The following is a 16,882-nucleotide window of genomic DNA, read 5'->3' on the forward strand; positions in this document are numbered from 1 at the left end:
TCTATCGTCTCCTGTCCTCTATCCTATACAATCTCCTATCCTATTCTCTATCCTATCCTATCCTCTATCCTATCCAATCCCCTATCCGATCCTCTATCCTATCCTATCCTCTATCCTATCCTCTATCCTATCCTATCCTCTACCCTATCCTATCCTCTATCCTATCCTATCCTCTATCCTATCCTATCCTCTATACTATCCTATCCTCTATCCTATCCTATCCTCTATCCTATCCTATCCTCTATCCTATCGTATCCTCTATCCTATCCTATCCTCTATACTATCCTATCCTCTATCCTATCCTCTATCGTATCATATCCTCTATAATATCGTATCCTCTATCATATCCTATCCTCTTTCCTTTAATATCATCTATCCTATCCTATTCTCTATCCTATCCTATCCTCAATCCTATCCTATCCTCTATCGTATCCTCTATCCTATCCTATCCTCTATCCTATCCTATCCTCTATCCTATCCAATCCCCTATCCTATCCTCTATCCTATCCTATCCTCTATCCTATAATATCCTCTATCGTATCCTATCCTCTATCCTATAATATCCCATATCCTATCCAATCCTCTATCCTATCCTCTATCCTATCCTCTATCCTATCCTTTCCTCTATCCAATCCTATCCTCTATTCTATACTATCCTCAATCCTATCCTATCCTCTATCCTATTCTCTATCCTATCCTATCCTCTATCCTATCCTATCCTCTATCCTATACTCTATCCTACCCTATCCTCTATCGTATCCTATCCAATCCTATATCCTATCCTATCCTCTATCGTCTCCTGTCCTCTCTCCTATCCAATCTCCTATCCTATCCTCAATCCTATCCTATCCACTATCTTATCCTATCCAATCCTCTGTCCTATCCTCTATCCTATAATATCCTCTATCCTATCCTCTATCCTATCCTTTCCTCTATCCTGTACTATCCTCAATCCTATCCTATCCACTATCCTATCCTATCCAATCCTCTGTCCTATCCTCTATCCTATTCTCTCTCCTATCCTATCCTCTTTCCTATTCTCTATCCTATCCTAACCCCTATCCTATACTATCCTCTATCCTATTCTCTATCCTATCCTATCCTCTATCCTATTCTCTGTCCTATCCTATCCTCTATCCTATCCTATCCTCTATCCTATACTCTATCCTATCCTATCCTCTATCCTATCCTATCCTCTATCCTATCCTATCCTCTATCCTATCCTATCCTCTATCCTATTATATCCTCTATCCTATCCTATCCTCTATCCTATCCTATCCTCTATCTTATCCTATCCTCTATCCTATCCTATCCTCTATCCTATCCTATCCTCTATCCTATCCTATCCTCAATCCTATCCTATCCACTATCCTATCCTATCCAATCCTCTGTCCTATCCTCTATCCTATTCTCTATCCTATCCTATCCTCTATCCTAACCTATCCTCTATCCTATCCTCTATCGTATCCTATCCTCTATCGTATCCTATCCTCTATCCTATAATATCCCATATCCTATCCAATCCTCTAAACTATCCTCTATCCTATCCTCTATCCTATCCTTTCCTCTATCCTGTACTATCCTCAATCCTATCCTATCCACTATCCTATCCTATCCAATCCTCTGTCCTATCCTCTATCCTATTCTTATCCTATCCTATCCTCTATCCTATTCTCTATCCTATCCTATCCTCTATCCTATCCTATCCTCTATCCTATACTCTATCCTACCCTATCCTCTATCGTATCCTATCCAATCCTATATCCTATCCTATCCTCTATCGTCTCCTGTCCTCTCTCCTATCCAATCTCCTATCCTATCCTCAATCCTATCCTATCCACTATCTTATCCTATCCAATCCTCTGTCCTATCCTCTATCCTATAATATCCTCTATCCTATCCTCTATCCTATCCTTTCCTCTATCCTGTACTATCCTCAATCCTATCCTATCCACTATCCTATCCTATCCAATCCTCTGTCCTATCCTCTATCCTATTCTCTATCCTATCCTATCCTCTTTCCTATTCTCTATCCTATCCTAACCCCTATCCTATACTATCCTCTATCCTATTCTCTATCCTATCCTATCCTCTATCCTATTCTCTGTCCTATCCTATCCTCTATCCTATCCTATCCTCTATCCTATACTCTATCCTATCCTATCCTCTATCGTATCCTATCCAATCCTATATCCTATCCTATCCTCTATCGTCTCCTGTCCTCTCTCCTATCCAATCTCCTATCCTATCCTCAATCCTATCCTATCCACTATCTTATCCTATCCTCTATCCTATCCTATCCTCAATCCTATCCTATCCTCTATCGTATCCTCTATCCTATCCTATCCTCTATCCTAACCTATCCTCTATCCTATCCAATCATCTATCCCATCCTCTATCATATCCAATCACCTATCCTATCCTCTATAATATCCTATCCTCTATCCTATCCTATCCTCTATCCTATCCTATCCTCTATCCTATTCTCTATCCTATCCTATCCTCTATCCTATCCTATCCTCTATCCAATCCAATCCCCTATCCAATCCTCTATCCTATCCTATCCTCTATCCTATCCTAACCTCTATCCTATCCGCTATCCGATCCTATCGTCTATCCTATCCTATCCTCTATCGTATAATATATCCTCAATCCTATCCTCTATCCTATCCAATCCTATATCCTATACTCTATCCTATCCTATCCTATATCCTATCCTATCCTATCCTATCCTCTATCCGATCCTATCCTCTATCCTGTCCTATCCTCTATCGTCTCCTATCCTCTATGCTATCCTATCCTCTATCCTATCCTATCCTCTATCGTCTCCTGTCCTCTCTCCTATCCAATCTCCTATCCTATCCTCAATCCTATCCTATCCACTATCTTATCCTATCCAATCCTCTGTCCTATCCTCTATCCTATTCTCTATCCTATCCTATCCTCTATTCTATTCTCTATCCAATCCTATCCTCTATCCTATACTCTATCCTATCCTATCTTCTATCGTATCCTATCCGCTATCCTATAATATCCCCTATCCTATCCAATCCTCTATCCTATCCTCTATCCTATCCTCCATCCTATCCTTTCCTCTATCCAATCCTATCCTCTATTCTATCCTATCCTCAATCCTATCCTATCCTCTATCCTATTGTCTATCCTATCCTATCCTCTATCCTATTCTCTATCCTATCCTATCCTCTATCCTATACTATCCTCTATCCTATCCTATCCTCAATCCTATCCTATCCTCTATCGTATCCTCTATCCTATCCTATCCTCTATCCTATCCTATCCTCTATCCTATCCAATCCTCTATCCTATCCTCTATCCTATCCTATCCACTATCCTATAATATCCTCTATCGTATCCTATCCTCTATCCTATAATATCCCATATCCTATCCAATCCTCTATCCTATCCTCTATCCTATCCTCTATCCTAGCCTTTCCTCTATCCTATCCTATCCTCAATCCTATCCTCTATCCTATACTCTATCCTATGCTATCTTCTATCGTATCCTATCCTCTATCCTATAATATCCCCTATCCTATCCAATCCTCTATCCTATCCTCTATCCTATCCTCTATCCTATCCTCTATCCTATCCTTTCCTCTATCCAATCCTATCCTCTATTCTATCCTATACTCAATCCTATCCTACCCTCTATCCTATTGTCTATCCTATCCTATTCTCTATCCTATCCTATCCTCTATCCTATCAAATACTCTATCCTATCCTATCCTCTATCCTATCCTATCCTCTATCCTATCCTATCGTATCCTCTATCCTATCCTATCCTCTATTCTATCCTATCCTCAATAATATCCTATCCTCTATCCTATTGTCTATCCTATCCTATCCTCTATCCTATTCTCTATCCTATCCTATCCTCTATCCTATCCTATCCTCTATCCTATCCTATCCTCAATCCTATCCTATCCTCTATCCTATCCTATCCTCTATACTATCCTATCCTCTACCCTATTCTATCAACTATCCTATCCAATCCCCTATCCTATCGTCTATCCTATCCTATCAACTATCCTATCCTATCCTCTATCCTATCCAATCCCCTATCCTATCCTATATTCGATCCTCTCCACTATAATATCGTATCCTCTAACCTATCCTATCCTCTATCCTATCCAATCACCTATCCCATCCTCTATCATATCCAATCACCTATCCTATCCTCTATAATATCCTATCCTCTATCCTATCCTATCCTCTATCCTATCCTATCCTCTATCCTATTCTCTATCCTATCCTATCCTCTATCCTATCCTATCCTCTATCCTATCCAATCCCCTATCCAATCCTCTATCCTATCCTATCCTCTATCCTATCCTAACCTCTATCCTATCCGCTATCCGATCCTATCGTCTATCCTATCCTATCCTCTATCGTATAATATATCCTCAATCCTATCCTCTATCCTATCCAATCCTATATCCTATACTCTATCCTATCCTATCCTATATCCTATCCTATCCTATCCTATCCTCTATCCGATCCTATCCTCTATCCTGTCCTATCCTCTATCGTCTCCTATCCTCTATGCTATCCTATCCTCTATCCTATCCTCTATCCTATCCTCTATCCTATCCTCTATCCTATCCTTTCCTCTATCCAATCCTATCCTCTATTCTAGCCTATCCTCAATCCTATCCTATCCTCTATCCTATCCTATCCTCTATCCTATAATATCCTCTATCGTATCCTATCCTCTATCCTATAATATCCCATATCCTATCCAATCCTCTATCCTATCCTCTATCCTATCCTCTATCCTATCCTTTCCTCTATCCTATCCTATCCTCAATCATATCCTCTATCCTATACTCTATCCTATGCTATCTTCTATCGTATCCTATCCTCTATCATATAATATCCCCTATCCTATCCAATCCTCTATCCTATCCTCTATCCTATCCTCTATCCTATCCTTTCCTCTATCCTGTACTATCCTCAATCCTATCCTATCCACTATCCTATCCTATCCAATCCTCTGTCCTATCCTCTATCCTATTCTCTATCCTATCCTATCCTCTATCCTATTCTCTATCCTATCCTATCCTCTATCCTATCCTATCCTCTATCCTATCCAATCCCCTATCCTATCCTATATTCGATCCTCTCCACTATAATATCGTATCCTCTAACCTATCCTATCCTCTATCCTATCCAATCACCTATCCCATCCTCTATCATATCCAATCACCTATCCTATCCTCTATAATATCCTATCCTCTATCCTATCCTATCCTCTATCCTATCCTATCCTCTATCCTATTCTCTATCCTATCCTATCCTCTATCCTATCCTATCCTCTATCCAATCCAATCCCCTATCCAATCCTCTATCCTATCCTATCCTCTATCCTATCCTAACCTCTATCCTATCCGCTATCCTATCCTATCGTCTATCCTATCCTATCCTCTATCCTATCCTATCCTCTATCCTATCCCATCCTCTATCCTATCCTATCCTCTATCCTATCCTATCCTCTATCCTATCCTATCTTCTATTCTATCCTATCCTCTATCCTATCCTATCCTCTATCCTATCCTATCCTCTATCCTATCCAATCCCCTATACAATCCTCTATCCTATCCTATCCTCTATCCTACCCTATCCTCTATCATATCCAACCCAAAATCCTATCCTATCCTCTATCGTCTCCTGTCCTCTATCCTATACAATCTCCTATCCTATTCTCTATCCTATCCTATCCTCTATCCTATCCAATCCCCTATCCGATCCTCTATCCTATCCTATCCTCTATCCTATCCTCTATCCTATCCTATCCTCTATCGTATCCTATCATCTTTCCTATCCTATCCTCTACCCTATCCTATCCTCTATCCTATCCTAACCTCTATCCTATCCTATCCTCTATCCTATCCTATCCTCTATCCTATCCTATCCTCTATCCTATCCTATCCTCTATCCTATCCTATGCTCTATCCTATCCTATCCTCTATCCTATCCTATCCTCTATCCTATCCTATCCTCTATCCTATCCTATCCTCTACCCTATCCTATCCTCTATCCTATCCTATCCTCTATCCTATCCTATCCTCTATACTATCCTATCCTCTATCCTATCCTATCCTCTATCCTATCCTATCCTCTATCCTATCGTATCCTCTATCCTATCCTATCCTCTATACTATCCTATCCTCTATCCTATCCTCTATCGTATCATATCCTCTATAATATCGTATCCTCTATCATATCCTATCCTCTTTCCTTTAATATCATCTATCCTATCCTATTCTCTATCCTATCCTATCCTCTATCCTATTCCATCAACTATCCTATCCAATCCCCTATCCTATCCTCTATCCTATCCTATCTTCTATCCTATCCTATCCTCTATCGTATCCTATCCTCTATCCTATCCAATACTATATCCTATCCTATCCTCTATCGTCTCCTGTCCTCTTTCCTATCCAATCTCCTATCCTATCCTCAATCCTATCCTATCCTCTATCCTATCCAATCCCCTATCCTATCCTATATTCGATCCTCTCCACTATAATATCGTATCCTCTAACCTATCCTATCCTCTATCCTATCCAATCACCTATCCCATCCTCTATCATATCCAATCACCTATCCTATCCTCTATAATATCCTATCCACTATCCTATCCTATCCTCTACCCTATCCTAACCTCTATCCTATTCTCTATCCTATCCTATCCTCTATCCTATCCTATCCTCTATCCTATCCTTTCCTCTATCCTATCCTATATCCTAGCCTATCCTCTATCCTATCCTATCCTCTATCCTATCCTATCCTCTATCCTATCCTATCCTCAATCCTATCCTATCCTCTATCGTATCCTCTATCCTATCCTATCCTCTATCCTATCCTATCCTCTATCCTATCCAATCCCCTATCCTATCCTCTATCCTATCCTATCCTCTATCCTATAATATCCTCTATCGTATCCTATCCTCTATCCTATAATATCCCATATCCTATCCAATCCTCTATCCTATCCTCTATCCTATCCTCTATCCTATCCTTTCCTCTATCCAATCCTATCCTCTATTCTATACTATCCTCAATCCTATCCTATCCTCTATCCTATTCTCTATCCTATCCTATCCTCTATCCTATCCTATCCTCTATCCTATACTCTATCCTACCCTATCCTCTATCGTATCCTATCCAATCCTATATCCTATCCTATCCTCTATCGTCTCCTGTCCTCTCTCCTATCCAATCTCCTATCCTATCCTCAATCCTATCCTATCCACTATCTTATCCTATCCAATCCTCTGTCCTATCCTCTATCCTATAATATCCTCTATCCTATCCTCTATCCTATCCTTTCCTCTATCCTGTACTATCCTCAATCCTATCCTATCCACTATCCTATCCTATCCAATCCTCTGTCCTATCCTCTATCCTATTCTCTCTCCTATCCTATCCTCTTTCCTATTCTCTATCCTATCCTAACCCCTATCCTATACTATCCTCTATCCTATTCTCTATCCTATCCTATCCTCTATCCTATTCTCTGTCCTATCCTATCCTCTATCCTATCCTATCCTCTATCCTATACTCTATCCTATCCTATCCTCTATCCTATCCTATCCTCTATCCTATCCTATCCTCTATCCTATCCTATCCTCTATCCTATTATATCCTCTATCCTATCCTATCCTCTATCCTATCCTATCCTCTATCTTATCCTATCCTCTATCCTATCCTATCCTCTATCCTATCCTATCCTCTATCCTATCCTATCCTCAATCCTATCCTATCCACTATCCTATCCTATCCAATCCTCTGTCCTATCCTCTATCCTATTCTCTATCCTATCCTATCCTCTATCCTAACCTATCCTCTATCCTATCCTCTATCGTATCCTATCCTCTATCGTATCCTATCCTCTATCCTATAATATCCCATATCCTATCCAATCCTCTAAACTATCCTCTATCCTATCCTCTATCCTATCCTTTCCTCTATCCTGTACTATCCTCAATCCTATCCTATCCACTATCCTATCCTATCCAATCCTCTGTCCTATCCTCTATCCTATTCTTATCCTATCCTATCCTCTATCCTATTCTCTATCCTATCCTATCCTCTATCCTATCCTATCCTCTATCCTATACTCTATCCTACCCTATCCTCTATCGTATCCTATCCAATCCTATATCCTATCCTATCCTCTATCGTCTCCTGTCCTCTCTCCTATCCAATCTCCTATCCTATCCTCAATCCTATCCTATCCACTATCTTATCCTATCCAATCCTCTGTCCTATCCTCTATCCTATAATATCCTCTATCCTATCCTCTATCCTATCCTTTCCTCTATCCTGTACTATCCTCAATCCTATCCTATCCACTATCCTATCCTATCCAATCCTCTGTCCTATCCTCTATCCTATTCTCTATCCTATCCTATCCTCTTTCCTATTCTCTATCCTATCCTAACCCCTATCCTATACTATCCTCTATCCTATTCTCTATCCTATCCTATCCTCTATCCTATTCTCTGTCCTATCCTATCCTCTATCCTATCCTATCCTCTATCCTATACTCTATCCTATCCTATCCTCTATCGTATCCTATCCAATCCTATATCCTATCCTATCCTCTATCGTCTCCTGTCCTCTCTCCTATCCAATCTCCTATCCTATCCTCAATCCTATCCTATCCACTATCTTATCCTATCCTCTATCCTATCCTATCCTCAATCCTATCCTATCCTCTATCGTATCCTCTATCCTATCCTATCCTCTATCCTAACCTATCCTCTATCCTATCCAATCATCTATCCCATCCTCTATCATATCCAATCACCTATCCTATCCTCTATAATATCCTATCCTCTATCCTATCCTATCCTCTATCCTATCCTATCCTCTATCCTATTCTCTATCCTATCCTATCCTCTATCCTATCCTATCCTCTATCCAATCCAATCCCCTATCCAATCCTCTATCCTATCCTATCCTCTATCCTATCCTAACCTCTATCCTATCCGCTATCCGATCCTATCGTCTATCCTATCCTATCCTCTATCGTATAATATATCCTCAATCCTATCCTCTATCCTATCCAATCCTATATCCTATACTCTATCCTATCCTATCCTATATCCTATCCTATCCTATCCTATCCTCTATCCGATCCTATCCTCTATCCTGTCCTATCCTCTATCGTCTCCTATCCTCTATGCTATCCTATCCTCTATCCTATCCAATCCCCTATCCTATCCTATATTCGATCCTCTCCACTATAATATCGTATCCTCTAACCTATCCTATCCTCTATCCTATCCAATCACCTATCCCATCCTCTATCATATCCAATCACCTATCCTATCCTCTATAATATCCTATCCTCTATCCTATCCTATCCTCTATCCTATCCTATCCTCTATCCTATTCTCTATCCTATCCTATCCTCTATCCTATCCTATCCTCTATCCTATCCAATCCCCTATCCAATCCTCTATCCTATCCTATCCTCTATCCTATCCTAACCTCTATCCTATCCGCTATCCGATCCTATCGTCTATCCTATCCTATCCTCTATCGTATAATATATCCTCAATCCTATCCTCTATCCTATCCAATCCTATATCCTATACTCTATCCTATCCTATCCTATATCCTATCCTATCCTATCCTATCCTCTATCCGATCCTATCCTCTATCCTGTCCTATCCTCTATCGTCTCCTATCCTCTATGCTATCCTATCCTCTATCCTATCCTCTATCCTATCCTCTATCCTATCCTCTATCCTATCCTTTCCTCTATCCAATCCTATCCTCTATTCTAGCCTATCCTCAATCCTATCCTATCCTCTATCCTATTGTCTATCCTATCCTATCCTCTATCCTATTCTCTATCCTATCCTATCCTCTATCCTATCCTATCCTCTATCCTATCCTATCCTATCTTATCCTATCCTATCCTATCCTATCCTATCCTCTATCCTATCCTCTATCCTATCCTTTCCTCTATCCTATCCTATCCTCTATCCTATTCTATACTCCATCCTATCCTATCCACTATCCTATCCTATCCTCTATCCTATCCAATCCCCTATCCTATGCTATATTCGATCCTCTCGACTATAATATCGTATCCTCTACCCTATCCTGTGCTCTATCCTATAATATCTTCCATCCTATCCTATACTATATCCTACCCTATCCTCTATCTTATCCTATCCTCTATCCTATCCAATCCTCTATCCTATCCTATTCTCTATCGTCTCCTGTCCTCTATCCTATCCAATCTCCTATCCTATCCTCTATCCTATCCAATCCTATATCCTATACTTTATCCTATCCTATCCTCTATCCTATCCTATCCTCTATCCTATCCTATCCTATCCTATCCTCTATCGCCTCCTATCCTCTATCCTATCCTATCCTCTATCCTATCCTATTCTCTATAATGTCCTCTATCCTATCGTATGCTCTATCCTATCCAATCCTCTATCCTATCCGATCCTCTATCCTATCCTGTCCTCTATAATATCGTATCCTCTATCATATCCTATCCTCTATCCTATTCTATCCTCTATCCTATACTATCCTATATCCTATCCAATCCCCTATCCCATCCTCTATTCGATCCTCTCCACTATAATATCGTATCTGCTATCCTATCCTATCCTCTATCCTATCCTATCCTCTATCCTATCCTATCCTCTATCCTATCCTATCCTCTATCCTATCCTATCCTCTATCCTATCCGCTATCCGATCCTATCGTCTATCCTATCCTATCCTCTATCGTATAATATATCCTCAAACCTATCCCCTATCCTATCCAATCCTCTATCCTATCCTCTATCCTATCCTCCATCCTATCCTTTCCTCTATCCAATCCTATCCTCTATTCTATCCTATCCTCAATCCTATCCTATCCTCTATCCTATTGTCTATCCTATCCTATCCTCTATCCTATTCTCTATCCTATCCTATCCTCTATCCTATACTATCCTCTATCCTATCCTATCCTCAATCCTATCCTATCCTCTATCGTATCCTCTATCCTATCCTATCCTCTATCCTATCCTATCCTCTATCCTATCCAATCCTCTATCCTATCCTCTATCCTATCCTATCCACTATCCTATAATATCCTCTATCGTATCCTATCCTCTATCCTATAATATCCCATATCCTATCCAATCCTCTATCCTATCCTCTATCCTATCCTCTATCCTAGCCTTTCCTCTATCCTATCCTATCCTCAATCCTATCCTCTATCCTATACTCTATCCTATGCTATCTTCTATCGTATCCTATCCTCTATCCTATAATATCCCCTATCCTATCCAATCCTCTATCCTATCCTCTATCCTATCCTCTATCCTATCCTCTATCCTATCCTTTCCTCTATCCAATCCTATCCTCTATTCTATCCTATACTCAATCCTATCCTACCCTCTATCCTATTGTCTATCCTATCCTATTCTCTATCCTATCCTATCCTCTATCCTATCCTATACTCTATTCTATCCTATACTCAATCCTATCCTACCCTCTATCCTATTGTCTATCCTATCCTATTCTCTATCCTATCCTATCCTCTATCCTATCCTATACTCTATCCTATCCTATCCTCTATCCTATCCTATCCTCTATCCTCTATCCTATCCTATCGTATCCTCTATCCTATCCTATCCTCTATTCTATCCTATCCTCAATAATATCCTATCCTCTATCCTATTGTCTATCCTATCCTATCCTCTATCCTATTCTCTATCCTATCCTATCCTCTATCCTATCCTATCCTCTATCCTATCCTATCCTCAATCCTATCCTATCCTCTATCCTATCCTATCCTCTATACTATCCTATCCTCTACCCTATTCTATCAACTATCCTATCCAATCCCCTATCCTATCGTCTATCCTATCCTATCAACTATCCTATCCTATCCTCTATCCTATCCAATCCCCTATCCTATCCTATATTCGATCCTCTCCACTATAATATCGTATCCTCTAACCTATCCTATCCTCTATCCTATCCAATCACCTATCCCATCCTCTATCATATCCAATCACCTATCCTATCCTCTATAATATCCTATCCTCTATCCTATCCTATCCTCTATCCTATCCTATCCTCTATCCTATTCTCTATCCTATCCTATCCTCTATCCTATCCTATCCTCTATCCTATCCAATCCCCTATCCAATCCTCTATCCTATCCTATCCTCTATCCTATCCTAACCTCTATCCTATCCGCTATCCGATCCTATCGTCTATCCTATCCTATCCTCTATCGTATAATATATCCTCAATCCTATCCTCTATCCTATCCAATCCTATATCCTATACTCTATCCTATCCTATCCTATATCCTATCCTATCCTATCCTATCCTCTATCCGATCCTATCCTCTATCCTGTCCTATCCTCTATCGTCTCCTATCCTCTATGCTATCCTATCCTCTATCCTATCCTCTATCCTATGCTCTATCCTATCCTCTATCCTATCCTGTCCTCTATCCAATCCTATCCTCTATTCTAGCCTATCCTCAATCCTATCCTATCCTCTATCCTATTGTCTATCCTATCCTATCCTCTATCCTATTCTCTATCCTATCCTATCCTCTATCCTATCCTATCCTCTATCCTATCCTATCCTATCTTATCCTATCCTATCCTATCCTATCCTATCCTCTATCCTATCCTCTATCCTATCCTTTCATCTATCCTATCCTATCCTCTATCCTATTCTATACTCCATCCTATCCTATCCACTATCCTATCCTATCCTCTATCCTATCCAATCCCCTATCCTATGCTATATTCGATCCTCTCGACTATAATATCGTATCCTCTACCCTATCCTGTGCTCTATCCTATAATATCTTCCATCCTATCCTATACTATATCCTACCCTATCCTCTATCTTATCCTATCCTCTATCCTATCCAATCCTCTATCCTATCCTATTCTCTATCGTCTCCTGTCCTCTATCCTATCCAATCTCCTATCCTATCCTCTATCCTATCCAATCCTATATCCTATACTTTATCCTATCCTATCCTCTATCCTATCCTATCCTCTATCCTATCCTATCCTATCCTATCCTCTATCGCCTCCTATCCTCTATCCTATCCTATCCTCTATCCTATCCTATTCTCTATAATGTCCTCTATCCTATCGTATGCTCTATCCTATCCAATCCTCTATCCTATCCGATCCTCTATCCTATCCTGTCCTCTATAATATCGTATCCTCTATCATATCCTATCCTCTATCCTATTCTATCCTCTATCCTATACTATCCTATATCCTATCCAATCCCCTATCCTATCCTCTATTCGATCCTCTCCACTATAATATCGTATCTGCTATGCTATCCTATCCTCTATCCTATCCTATCCTCTATCCTATCCTATCCTCTATCCTATCCTATCCTCTATCCTATCCTATCCTCTATCCTATCCGCTATCCGATCCTATCGTCTATCCTATCCTATCCTCTATCGTATAATATATCCTCAAACCTATCCCCTATCCTATCCAATCCTCTATCCTATCCTCTATCCTATCCTCCATCCTATCCTTTCCTCTATCCAATCCTATCCTCTATTCTATCCTATCCTCAATCCTATCCTATCCTCTATCCTATTGTCTATCCTATCCTATCCTCTATCCTATTCTCTATCCTATCCTATCCTCTATCCTATACTATCCTCTATCCTATCCTATCCTCAATCCTATCCTATCCTCTATCGTATCCTCTATCCTATCCTATCCTCTATCCTATCCTATCCTCTATCCTATCCAATCCTCTATCCTATCCTCTATCCTATCCTATCCACTATCCTATAATATCCTCTATCGTATCCTATCCTCTATCCTATAATATCCCATATCCTATCCAATCCTCTATCCTATCCTCTATCCTATCCTCTATCCAAGCCTTTCCTCTATCCTATCCTATCCTCAATCCTATCCTCTATCCTATACTCTATCCTATGCTATCTTCTATCGTATCCTATCCTCTATCCTATAATATCCCCTATCCTATCCAATCCTCTATCCTATCCTCTATCCTATCCTCTATCCTATCCTCTATCCTATCCTTTCCTCTATCCAATCCTATCCTCTATTCTATCCTATACTCAATCCTATCCTACCCTCTATCCTATTGTCTATCCTATCCTATTCTCTATCCTATCCTATCCTCTATCCTATCCTATACTCTATCCTATCCTATCCTCTATCCTATCCTATCCTCTATCCTATCCTATCGTATCCTCTATCCTATCCTATCCTCTATTCTATCCTATCCTCAATAATATCCTATCCTCTATCCTATTGTCTATCCTATCCTATCCTCTATCCTATTCTCTATCCTATCCTATCCTCTATCCTATCCTATCCTCTATCCTATCCTATCCTCAATCCTATCCTATCCTCTATCCTATCCTATCCTCTATACTATCCTATCCTCTACCCTATTCTATCAACTATCCTATCCAATCCCCTATCCTATCGTCTATCCTATCCTATCAACTATCCTATCCTATCCTCTATCCTATCCAATCCCCTATCCTATCCTATATTCGATCCTCTCCACTATAATATCGTATCCTCTAACCTATCCTATCCTCTATCCTATCCAATCACCTATCCCATCCTCTATCATATCCAATCACCTATCCTATCCTCTATAATATCCTATCCTCTATCCTATCCTATCCTCTATCCTATCCTATCCTCTATCCTATTCTCTATCCTATCCTATCCTCTATCCTATCCTATCCTCTATCCTATCCAATCCCCTATCCAATCCTCTATCCTATCCTATCCTCTATCCTATCCTAACCTCTATCCTATCCGCTATCCGATCCTATCGTCTATCCTATCCTATCCTCTATCGTATAATATATCCTCAATCCTATCCTCTATCCTATCCAATCCTATATCCTATACTCTATCCTATCCTATCCTATATCCTATCCTATCCTATCCTATCCTCTATCCGATCCTATCCTCTATCCTGTCCTATCCTCTATCGTCTCCTATCCTCTATGCTATCCTATCCTCTATCCTATCCTCTATCCTATCCTCTATCCTATCCTCTATCCTATCCTTTCCTCTATCCAATCCTATCCTCTATTCTAGCCTATCCTCAATCCTATCCTATCCTCTATCCTATTGTCTATCCTATCCTATCCTCTATCCTATTCTCTATCCTATCCTATCCTCTATCCTATCCTATCCTCTATCCTATCCTATCCTATCTTATCCTATCCTATCCTATCCTATCCTATCCTCTATCCTATCCTCTATCCTATCCTTTCCTCTATCCTATCCTATCCTCTATCCTATTCTATACTCCATCCTATCCTATCCACTATCCTATCCTATCCTCTATCCTATCCAATCCCCTATCCTATGCTATATTCGATCCTCTCGACTATAATATCGTATCCTCTACCCTATCCTGTGCTCTATCCTATAATATCTTCCATCCTATCCTATACTATATCCTACCCTATCCTCTATCTTATCCTATCCTCTATCCTATCCAATCCTCTATCCTATCCTATTCTCTATCGTCTCCTGTCCTCTATCCTATCCAATCTCCTATCCTATCCTCTATCCTATCCAATCCTATATCCTATACTTTATCCTATCCTATCCTCTATCCTATCCTATCCTCTATCCTATCCTATCCTATCCTATCCTATCCTCTATCGCCTCCTATCCTCTATCCTATCCTATCCTCTATCCTATCCTATTCTCTATAATGTCCTCTATCCTATCGTATGCTCTATCCTATCCAATCCTCTATCCTATCCGATCCTCTATCCTATCCTGTCCTCTATAATATCGTATCCTCTATCATATCCTATCCTCTATCCTATTCTATCCTCTATCCTATACTATCCTATATCCTATCCAATCCCCTATCCTATCCTCTATTCGATCCTCTCCACTATAATATCGTATCTGCTATCCTATCCTATCCTCTATCCTATCCTATCCTCTATCCTATCCTATCCTCTATCCTATCCTATCCTCTATCCTATCCGCTATCCGATCCTATCGTCTATCCTATCCTATCCTCTATCGTATAATATATCCTCAAACCTATCCTCTATCCTATCCAATCCTATATCCTATACTCTATCCTATCCTATCCTATATCCTATCCTATCCTATCCTATCCTCTATCCGATCCTATCCTCTATCCTGTCCTATCCTCTATCGTCTCCTATCCTCTATGCTATCCTATCCTCTATCCTATCCTATTTTCTAACCTTTCCTATCCTCTATCCTATCAAATCTCCTATCCTATCCTCTAACCTATCCTCTTCTCTATCCTATCCAATCACCTATCCCATCCTCTATCATATCCAATCACCTATCCTATCCTCTATTCAATCCTATACTCTATCCTATCCTATCCTCTATAATATCCTATCCTCTATCCTATCCTATCCTCTATCCTATCCTATCCTCTATCCTATCCTATCCTCTATCCTATCCTATCCTCTATCCTATCCTATCCTCTAACCTATTGTATCCTCTATCCTATCCTATCCTCTATCCTATCCTATCCTCTATCTTATCCTATCCTCTATCCTATCCTATCCTCTATCCTATCCTATCCTCTATCCTATCCTATCCTCTATCCTATCCTTTCCTCTATCCTATCCTATCCTCAATCCTATCCTATCCATTATCCTATCCTATCCAATCCTCTGTCCTATCCTCTATCCTATCCTCTATCCTATCCTATCCTCTATCCTACTCTCTATCCTATCCTATCCTATCCTCTATCCTATACTCTATCCTATCCTATCCTCTATCCTATACTATCCTATATCCTATCCAATCCCCTATCCTATCC

The sequence above is a fragment of the Halictus rubicundus genome, unplaced genomic scaffold (assembly GCF_050948215.1).
Source record: "Halictus rubicundus isolate RS-2024b unplaced genomic scaffold, iyHalRubi1_principal scaffold0055, whole genome shotgun sequence".
Classification (NCBI taxonomy): domain Eukaryota; kingdom Metazoa; phylum Arthropoda; class Insecta; order Hymenoptera; family Halictidae; genus Halictus; species Halictus rubicundus.